This window comes from Astyanax mexicanus, chromosome 10, assembly GCF_023375975.1.
Source record: "Astyanax mexicanus isolate ESR-SI-001 chromosome 10, AstMex3_surface, whole genome shotgun sequence".
NCBI classification, from domain to species: domain Eukaryota; kingdom Metazoa; phylum Chordata; class Actinopteri; order Characiformes; family Acestrorhamphidae; genus Astyanax; species Astyanax mexicanus.
This window is the reverse complement of record NC_064417.1, coordinates 18,389,039-18,400,533: the sequence shown is the minus strand read 5'-3', so window position 1 is coordinate 18,400,533 and position 11,495 is coordinate 18,389,039.

The following is an 11,495-nucleotide window of genomic DNA, read 5'->3' as shown; positions in this document are numbered from 1 at the left end:
AGCAGGGTCAGCAATCTCTACAGACCTCCCAACTTTATTTGGCTTTCAGATTAGCGCATAAACAATAGAGCATAGAGATCTTCATGGAATGGGTTTCCATTGACAAACAGCTGCATTCAAGCTTTACATCACAGAAAAGTTGAAGCTTTTATAACTGCATAGGGTGGGCAAACATCTTATGAAACTCAATGGATTAAGAATGGAATGAGTGAATACTTTTGGCAACGTAGTGTAACATGCAGAGTTTGCATTAATTCTAGACAGCTCCAGTTCTGCAAAGCCAGGCAAGAAAACTGCAGCTTCATCAGCAGGCCTGTCTCGCTATCAGACTGTGTGTACATTAGCTACAGGCTAATAGCCTACCTGACTGAAACTTAATATTGCCTTATCTTACAGTTTATTGGTGCTACTTGGTTTTTACAGCCTGTCATATTCGCTCACACACACACACATCCAAAAAGCATTAACACATTAACACAAAAGCATTGAAACTGTATTGAGTAGTGTGAGCTGTGTATGTTAGAACTGGTATTTTAGATCTGTCTAAAGTGGATGAGGATAACATTTACAACTTTATTTTTTTTATACAACAGTTAGTTCCGACCTCACAATCTGATACACAGGACACCCGCAGCAGCGTTAGCTTAGCACAGACAAGCGCTCAGCCGCGGCACGCTCGCCCGCAGCGCTGGCTCGTCTTTCGTGGAAAAAAGGGAACGAAAATCACTCGGTTAATGCCGTCTTACAGCCAGAACGCTAACCAGCCAGGCTAGGCTAAGCTAAGTTAATGCTGAGCTAAAGCAAGCTACGCTAACCTAACCACAGTCCAGCCAGCTAGCTAAAACCAACACCACCCAGGAAAATAAGCAGAAATGCTAATTCGCAGCTTTCACCTGAAGACGACTCCACAGAGCAGGAGAGGAGAGTATTAGCGTTATTTCACGCTCCTAACGTTACCATCTTCACTATTCCCAATTTTGCTTTCAAGCTAACTTTCGTGGTGTTAGTCTGCCTGAACCATACACTGTATGTAGTTAAGTTGTGGTGGAACTACTTTTTGGCGGAAGGCTCAGTCCATATTAAAGCATATTCAAACTGAATTTCTTAAAGTTCTTTGATTTATTTTCTTTATTTATTTAGTAAAAAAAGAAACTGTTGTATAAAAGCAATAGAACACTCGAGGTCGTGTGTTATCTACGGCACTCGCCTTCGGCTCGTGCCTGCGACCAAATCACAGCCGTGATGTTATTTCGCGATTACACACTCCCTCTCGTGTTCTATTGCTTAAGTATCTATGTGTGTGTATGATTACATTCAAATTAAAATTATTTATATAGCATTTTTCAAAACAAAAGCCTCACAGAGATCTGGGTCCAAAGTACAAAGCAACGATGGCAAGAACACTCATCCTCAGGCCGGGCACCATTGCAACAGGGCATCTCAATACATGTGAAAGGGACAGAGATGAAAAGAAAAGAAGGAAAAACTTTTAAAAAGGTTTTAGAAGGATTGTGTCACTGGCAAGGGCGTAGGAGCAGGTTTGATATTGGGGGGGGGACATATTTGCCAATATGAACCCAAGCCCACCCAATAGTTTCTTAGAACAACATTTGTGGAAATTACTTTTAATCACAAATAATCATTTTTTTCTGTATTTTGTTTTTTATTAGTTAACAAGGTGATTTTACAACCTAAACATGTTACTCCACATTACATTTACTGTTGTAAGAAAAAAATATGCATATACATATACATACAAAAATGATCAGTTATCACCTAATATTTAAAATAATATAACAGATTTGGTTATTATTATTATTATTATTATTATTATTATTATTATTATTATAATCATGTATTGGCATGTCAATTCTGTTGTATATTTACATTTTCTCCACTCTTTAAAAAAAATCCTACGCTTTTTTCTACTGAGAGCTCTTCTAAAGATTGGTGTCCTTTTATGTAAAAGAATGTAACTTTACGTTTCATAAAGGACATGTGGCCTTACTGTGAACCCTGTTCTTACATATTCTACTGAATATTAACACTGTTCTACATATTCTAGAGCTTCCTCTGCTTTAAAGGCACTTATTAAAGTAAGTGGTGGTATGATGTGTCTAATACACTGCTGTATATACATGATTAAACTCAGTAAACTCAGTAAATGAGTGTTTATTAGCTGATCAGCTGGATCAGGTGGAAAACACAATTTTGGGGCGGTGATCAGGGTTAAGAAACTGCTTTAAACTACAAACATAAAGTACTGTACTACATTCTGGCTATCCTCTACATCCAGCTTCTAGCCAACTAGTTAGCTAAATTAATCCTAAATTAATAAAGACAGTTTAAAAATGAAATAGTGATTAGCTGATCAGGTACAGGGCAAGTTGAACATTACATAAATAGTTTATTTTTTCTTTAACGTTGACTTCCAATCTAACTAATTCCAAGCTAACTCACTTACACAGCTGCAGTTTATTAATCACAGTGTGTTTAATCTGTGTGCTGATTTAGAGTCGTGTATTTTTAACCAGCTAGCAGAAACTTATCACAGTTTATGTGGTTAGCCTATCGTTACTTTTCTTTTAGAAAAATCTCCGTATATCCAGATCCGTTTTAAAATCAGCTGAAGCTGCTGCGTCCCGATCCCGCTGCTAAATCTCACAGCGAGGGGGCGGGGCTTCCCCAACAGCAAACTGCCGGTCCTCTGCGAGCCGCAAAACGGATTGGCTGTTTCTACTGAGAGGCGGGACTTAATACCTGAGCCGGCTGCGTGATTGGTCCGGTCTGTCTCCTCATTAATAGTACAGCTGATCTGAGCGAAACGACATCATTTTTGGGTGGGACAAATCCACCTGTTTCCAATATTGGGTGGGACATGTCCCACCCATCCCCCCCGGTTCCTACGCCAGTGGTCACTGGTGAGTTCACACAGCTAGAGGGGGAAGGCCAGCACAGGCACTCAGTAATGGATGAACTTGTACCTCCTTCAAACAGACAGCAGAGGGCAGCTCAGCCCATGGGGAGAGAGAAAAAAGAGAGTTTAAAACATTATTTTGTAGGACATAAAAGAGAAGTAGTGAGAAGGTTCCACTATATTATCAAAAGGCTGTATCACATCAAGACATTCACATCAAGACAGTGGTAGTGCATAATTAAAATAGAACCGAGCAGTATTAGAATATGTAATCAAAATAATACAGAAATGTAATAAGAATATGTAATATACAGCTCGTTAAAAAAATAAGAGACCACTTAAATTGATGAGTTTCTTTGATTTTACCTAATTGAAAACCTCTGGAATATAATCAAGAGGAAGATAGATGATCACAAGCCATCAAACCTGAACTGAAAACCTGAAAAGCTGAACTGCTTGAATTTCTGCACCAGGAGTGGCATAAAGTTCTCCAAAAGCAGTGTGTAAGACTGATGGAGGAGAACATGCTTGTGATGCATGACAACTGTGATTAAAAAACAGGGTTATTCCACTCCAATATTGATTTCCGTACTTTGCATTATTTGAGGTCTGAAAGCTCTGGATCTTTTTTTGTTGTTTTAGCCGTTTCTCATTTTCTATAAATAATTACAATATTTTTATTTGTAATTTGAGAGAAATGAGAAATGTTGTCCATAGTTTATAGAATAAAACCACAATGTTCATTTTACTCAAACATATATCTATAAATAGCAAAATCAGAGAAACTGATCATAAACTAAAGTGGTCTCTTATTGTTTTCCAGAGCAACAAAGTATTATAGAGAAGTAATATGTGTAATCAAAGTAGTAGAAAACCCTGGTAGTATGTGATTAAAGAAGAACAAGCTTTCTCCTGCAGGGTGACACTCTCAACCAGTGTAAGGATGAAAGACTGGGTCTAATGTGAGGTAAAATTCCTACCTCTAGTATATGGGAAGCCAATGCAGCCAAAAATCAAATTTAACTGAAATAGCCTAAATATAAAATCCTTTCCAGCATACAAGTGCACCCACACAATGGAAACAGGGCCAGTGGATGTGACGGGGAGTGCAGAGAAGAGGTGAACCACCTGGTGAGAGTTGAGGGTGTTAAATGCAAGTTTCTGCAAGAAGCCAGGAACTTATGATGTCCTTCCAATGCCAAAAAAACCTTTGGACAGTGGGCAGAATAAAGATCCAAGCTTTAAGTTAAGTGCTGTAAATGGGACACTGAAACACATTTTGTCAGTGAGCTACACATGGATGCATGATCAGTGGCTTTAGTCTTTACCTGGTACCTTTGATAAGAAGCACACAGAGACTAATAATATGCCGGTTGTTGGTGGCAAGGGGTCAGTTATCATTGTTTGTGAGGGGCAGAATAATGTTGAACAAGTCCAAATTAATAATCCCGCTAAATAGGTTGATGCACAAAATCAGAAATTGCTGGCAGATAAATTTAATTTTATTAACAATAGCCTTTACTCTCCCTCTCCCTTTACATTGTATGTATGACATTCTGGTTTAAGTACATAATTTTTTCAAGTTTACATTATTTTATGAAAACACTAAAATGAAAATGCTAATAAAATGTTCTTTCATGACAAATTTAATAACTAAAAAAAAAAAACTTTATTTGCAATTTTATTTTTCACCTGAGCACAGGTCATGTGACAAAAACAAAATTTTAATTAAAAAGGCTTTCTGCCATTTCATTTTCATTACTATACGGGTATTTCATAGTCAGATCTAAAATGAAAACGCTAATTGTGAAAAGAAAATTAAAAGTGCCACAGCCTCAGCTTCAGTCACATTCAGGAACCTTGCAACTTAAACCACCTTAAATCACCATATCAAACCTCAGTAGCACCACAGCTCACTTAATAATGTTTTGGTGGGTAATTTATGACAGATACAATTTGGATTAGAGAACTTCCAGTCCTAATGCAAGACTGTTAAAATCTGACAGATGATTCAAGTCAAAGTTAAAAAGTATTGAAATTTATTTGGAAAAAATGGTTTCAACAATATAAATATGTAAAAAAAAAAACAAGTGAAGTGATACATTGCAAAAGAGTAAACATATATCAACAGGTCAACACACATTAATTATGTAGATTGTATTTTAACAAATCAATACATTCACCACCCAGGTAGAGGAAAAAAAAAAAAGCAAGGTAAGGGGTAAAACAACAATTGGGCTTCTCCTCCCCTTATCCAACACAGATTTAATCTAAGCAATTACATCAGTAAGATTAAATACAATTGGATAGCCTTACTAATATTATTACAATAGCATATCCAGTTATGATGACTAATTTATGCAGAAATCCACGTAATCCCAAAGGAATAACATACTTTTTCTTACAACTGTATTCATTTTAAATCAGACAGATAAGCTATTATGTACAGGGGACATGAGTGTTACTCATTTAAACATCTTTTCAGCAGAAAACATTGAACGACTTTCCGGGTTAGCACCCGAACATCCCTTTCAGACAGCTTCCTCTTGCGTCCACAGTTAATCCGGTTGGATGTGGTTCGTCCTTCTTGGGGGTATGCTGACATTACCCTGGATACGGTGGCTCTTGATACATCACAAAGACTTGCTGTCTTGGTCACAGATGCGCCAGCATTTTTCTTCTTTTGAACTGCTATGTCACACAATGTTGTGTGCATTGCAATATTTTGAGCAAAACTGTGCTCTTACCCTGCTAACTGAACATTCACACTCTGCTCTTACTGGTGCAATGTGCAATTAATGAAGATTGGCCACCAGGCTGCTCCAATTTAGCCATGAAACCTCCCACACTAAAATGACAGGTGTTTCAGTTTCATTGTCCAACCACTGTATGCACTTATGTCCTCAACACAGAGCTAAATTAACTGTTTTAGTACTGCAGATCCTATTTTTTACAGTTTTGAACTCCAGTTATAAGCCTTTTAAACATGTTCTACCTGTGTCTCCAAAATCAGCTTGCCAACCAATCAGCTCACAATAGCAGTAATAGACCAATGAAGTTGTGTCATCATTTTGTAGTCGGTGCCATGTTGTTTATGCCCATATTTGGGGTTTCACGTCTAAGAGGTTCAGGTCTATGGAAAATATGAATAGGCTTTTTAATAACTCACCTCTATCACATTCTGGGGTTAATTAATATGTCCAAAACCCTGTAAGTTTTTTTCTGTGTACATTTTTCTCTTTTGAACATCACTTGACATCACTTTAGCTTTAAACTAATTAGCTTTAAGCTAAAGATTAACTGACGTCACAGCACAGCGGCAGGGAATGGCAGAGGACTCGATTCTGCACAACACCAGTAAACTCAGGCCAGATCACGTTTTGGATTATTATTCTTTTTTACAGAGGATCATTAAAGTATTTAAACAGGTGAAAACTCTATCAGTATGGTGATGAGCAGTGTAGCCTGTGTTAAAGATTTAAAAAGCACATAATAAGAGAAAATATCCATAAAAAGTAATAAAGTTTCCCACAAGCCACCTGGAAGACACACCAAACAATCAGAAGAAGGTGCTCTGATCAGATGAAAACAACAATGCACAATTTTATGTTTGGCATAAAAGCAACACAGCTCATCACCCTGAACACACCATCCCCTGGTCAAACATGGTGGTGGCAGCATCATGGTTTGGGTCTTCTTTTCTTCACCAGGGACAGGGAAGATGGTTAAAATTGATGGGAAGATGGACGGAGCCAAATACAGGAACATTCTGCAAGAAATGAAGTCAAAAGACTTGATACTGGGACGGAGATTTACGGCAATCGAGAATCTGTGGAAAGAGCTGAAAACTGCTGTTCACAAACGCTCTCCATCCAACCTCACTGAGCTCCAGCTGTTTAGCTAGGAAGAATGGGAAAAATTGTCAGTCTCTCGATCTGCACTACTGATACACTGAGACACACTCCAATCGACTTGCAGCTGTAAAAAGGTGGCGCTATAAAGTATTAAAACAAGGGGGGCAAATAATATTGCACGCCTCACTTTTCAGTTTTTTATTTCTAAAAAAATCCAATATATATCCAATTAATTTCATTCCACTTCACTTGTTATTCATTCTTCACAAAAGAAATTACAATTTCATATCTTTATGTTTGAAGCCTAAAATTGCAAAAAGTAGCAAAAGGTTGAAAAGTACTTTTGGAAGGCACTGTAGCCGGACAGTGTTACTCCAGAACCACAGAGCTAACCCAGCTACCTAAGAACCATAGAGTCTTAATGTAAAAAGGCTTAATGTGTTTTCTTTCCACTGAAACCAATTATAAGGAAAAACCTTAACGTGGCTTAATGTACTAAAATAACGAGTCAGAAACACCAAATATTTCTAATTTATTTTACTGCATAATAAACTTAATTAGAATCTTAATAAGATAAACAAACTACTGTGCTGTAACCCACATTACTAACCTGCTGTAAAATCCAGAGAGGCTGGGAAGTAAACAGGCTGGATGAGAAGCTCTAGTAAATGATGTATGTATTTTGAGTTTTCTGGTGTAGCTGGTCTGTCAGTATATCCAGGGTGGTGTTGGCCCAGTATAATTAGAGCTCATACTGATAGAGTAGCATGTAGAACAGCCAAACACGCCACTACCACTCGTCTCAGCTACAATAGTAAAACATGATACATCATTTATAGCTGGTTCGCTGGTGTTGCGCCAAAAAGAGTGGGCGCCAGTTCACTGCGCTGTAGCATTACCTTAAAGCCAGTATTTTTCTCATTACGACTATTAAATGATTTCCCAATGCACAGGTGATGTTCAGGAGTAAAATGTACACAGAATAAAACGTACAGGGTTCTGAACATGTTTATTTACTACAGAACGTGATAGAGGTCAGTTTTTGAAAAGCCTATTCAAAACTCTCTGCATGGCGTTGGAGTAAAGGACTATTTAACTCATGCAAGCAATACAGACAAACCAAGTCTTCCTGAAGCTGCGGGAGTCTCCCGCATTTCGGTAGTGGATCCCTGATGCCCACGAGTCACATAAAATCTCCCGGAATTCAGAACGAGTGCCCCAAGCAGTGGCGGAGCGCGGTGGGAAAGTAATGACAGGACGCTGACAATTTTAAAACGCATCTCCCCCCAAAGAAACCCCCCCCCCCCAACCCACCCAACATGTACAGTGCTGGCCAAAAATATTGGCACCCCTGCAATTCTGTCAGATAATACGCAATTTCTTTCAGAAAATGATTGCAATCACAAATGCTTTGGTATTAATATCTTCATTTATTTTGCTTGCAATGAAAAAACACAAAAGAGAATGAAAAAAAGAGTCTTATCAATTATCATTTTACACAAAACTCCAAAAATGGGCTGGACAGAAGTTGGCAACCTCAACCTAAAACAACCGCTTCCAATAATCATCAATGAGTTTCTTACAATGCTCTGCTAGACCATTCTTCTTTGGCTGCTCCAGCCCAAAAAACTGCCTTTCTGAGATCTCTCCACAGGTGTTCTATGGGATTCAGGTCTGAACTCATTGCTGGCCACTTTAGAAGTCTCCAGTGCTTTCTCTCAAACCATTTTCTAGTGCTTTTTGAAGTGTGTTTTGGGTCATTGTCCTGCTGAAAGACCCATGACCTCTTATGGAGACCCAGCTGTCTCACACTGGGCCCTACATTATGCTGCAAAATGATATCGTTTTGCTCAGCTCAGCAGTACTATTAATGAGGAGACAGACCGGATCAATCACGGAGCCGGTTCAGGAATTAAGTTCCGTCTCTCAGGAGAAAGTAGTTAACAGTAAGACCATATGTCCTGACGTTTATATTAACTTCTGCCAAAAATCTCTATGAAACGTAGTTACATTCTCTCAGTAGAAAGAAGTGCTCTCAGTAGAAAAAAAATTAAAAGGGCAGGACCCAAAGTTTTTTTTTAAAGAGTGGAGAAAATGTAAATATACAACAGAATTGACATACAATACATAATAATAATAATAATAATAATAACCAAATCTGTTATATTATTTTAAAAATTAGGTGATAACTGATCAGTTTTTGTGCTATGTATATAATTCAGACATTTTTTTTTCTAACACCGGTAAATGTAATGTGGAGTAACATGTTTAGGTTGTAAAGTCACATTTTCTTAGATGTAACTAATTATAAACAAAATACAGAAAAAATGATTATTTGTGATAAAAAAATAATTCCACAAATGTTGTTCTATTCAGACTTGAAAAATAATAAAAGTCCAGGTCCAGATGGATACAATAATGAGTTTTATAAAAAAAGTTCATAGACATTGTATCTCCTGTTCTGACACAAACGTATAACTGCATTCAGCTCCTTCCTGGAGAGATGCCTTCATTACTTTAATTCATAAAGAAGGGAAAGATCCTACAGATTCACACAGTTCACACAGACCCATCTCACTTCTTAATTGTGTTTAAAAATTCCTAACATCTAATCTTTCAAGACGATGAAATACATCGAGAAAGTTCAGCACTATAGCTACTCTCCCAAGGCATGGTCGTCCTGTAAAGATGATTGCAAGAGCACAGACCAAACATGATTTATACCAGGCCAGAATTCAGATAACAATGTCCGCTGACTTTTAAACATTATGCAGCATGTTAAAGCTGTTAAAGAAGATGCTATTATACTATCTTTAGATGCGGAAAAAGCGTTTACCAAACCTTAATTCATATGGGATTTGGTCCACATTTTATGAAGTGGATTCATACACTATATCCAGATTCAAGAGATGCAGTTAGAGTTAATGGAGGTATGTCAGAGTTCTTTGCCCTTGAAAGAGGAACACTTCAAGGTGATCCATTGTCGCCTATACTCTTTGCTATCTGCATAGCCCAGATTATAAGGGTTCACAAAAATATAATGGGAATCTGGGCATGTGAGGAGGACCATAAAATATTCCTTTATGCAGACGATGTGCTTCTGTTTTTATCAAGTCTGTTTTCTTCTATACCAGTCTTAATGGAATGCATCAAAAAATTGGTTAATATTCTGAATATAAAATGTATGTGGCTAAAACTGAGGCACTAGACATTAGTGGTAAAGTGCTGCAAAAAATTCAAGATGATAGTGGATTTAGATGGCAAGGGGCAGGAATCTGATACCTAGGTATCTACATTCCACCCTTTCTTGACAAACTATTCTCTGTTAACTATGATAGAATAATTCACAATATTAAAAATGATCTAGGCCGGGGGTCAGAGTTACCTTTCCTATCCTTTTTGGATTGTTGTACTTGTTCCAAATGCTCCTGTTTCCAATTTCAGTGTCAACCTTCCACACATTGGACAGTCATATTTCTTGTTTTGTCTGGCAAGGGGAAAAAGCCTAGGATACGACTAAAAACACTTCAGTTAAATAAATTTGATGGAGGGCTGGCCCTTCCAGACCTGAAGCTGTATTTCTGGGCTGCTCAACTAAAGCCCATGACGGCCTTTATAGTCTGTGATGCAACAACCAGGTGGCTAGACATGAAAGGTCAAACCGTGAACGCACGATAGAGGAACTGTTGTTTACTGACATACCCCTGACATCTATTAGGATAGGCATCTGGACAAAAAACACAATCTTGGTCTGGAGGAAATCTATCTCTGTTCTAATGCCAATTAAATACATGAAAAGTTTTCCCCAATACAGTTGGACTGAGGCTTTAAAAACTGGTCGGATAAGGGTCTTGCATACGTACATAAAGTCCTTTACTCAACTTAGACAAGAATTTAAACTTACTAAAACAGATTTTTTTCAGGTTTCTACAAATTAGGCACTTTTTAAATAAAAGTTACAATCTTGACAAAATAAAATGACCAGCCCCAATAGAACATTTTTTTTATTCAGTTAGGTGATATACCATATACCATGATAAGATCATTTCAAATTTATACCAAACTCTTAAATCAATGGAGCCACATAACCATATTAAGGTAAGTAGGAAGCTAAACTACAGATTAAGATCTCAATAGAAAATTGTAAAGATATCTGTTCTGAATGTCATTTAACTACTTGTTCTAATAACTAGAGAGAATTTCAAATGGAAGCTAATTGCTAGATATTTTAGAACGCCACATATTACTGTGAGGATTGGCTCATCTGCATCTAGTAATTGCTGGAGGGAATATCTGTTTCACGCGAATACAGATCATAGGGAGGGCATACAAGCCCTGAGACATTACCTGCAAACCAGGGAGGACAGTCTGATGCCTCCTAGTGACTTTATCATGCAACTCACAGAGTGGACTCTGCACAATAATGTGTTTTTGTTTTAGGACCAACTCTTTCAACAGGTTAAGGGTACAGCTATGGGTGCTTGTTATGCCCCTAGCTATGCATGCTACATGTACATATGTAAATTACATGTATAATATTTGTGGTATTATTATCTGAAATGTAGCATTCACATTAAGTTTAGACCTTAAATCATCAAAAGATAATTTATCTTTAAATGCCTTTTGAAATCTTGTTCCCGCTAAATCTAGATTATGTGAGAATTACCCAACTGCTGAGCCAGGACTGCCTCACAAACAGTGCCATACCAGGGGTGGAACCTGGA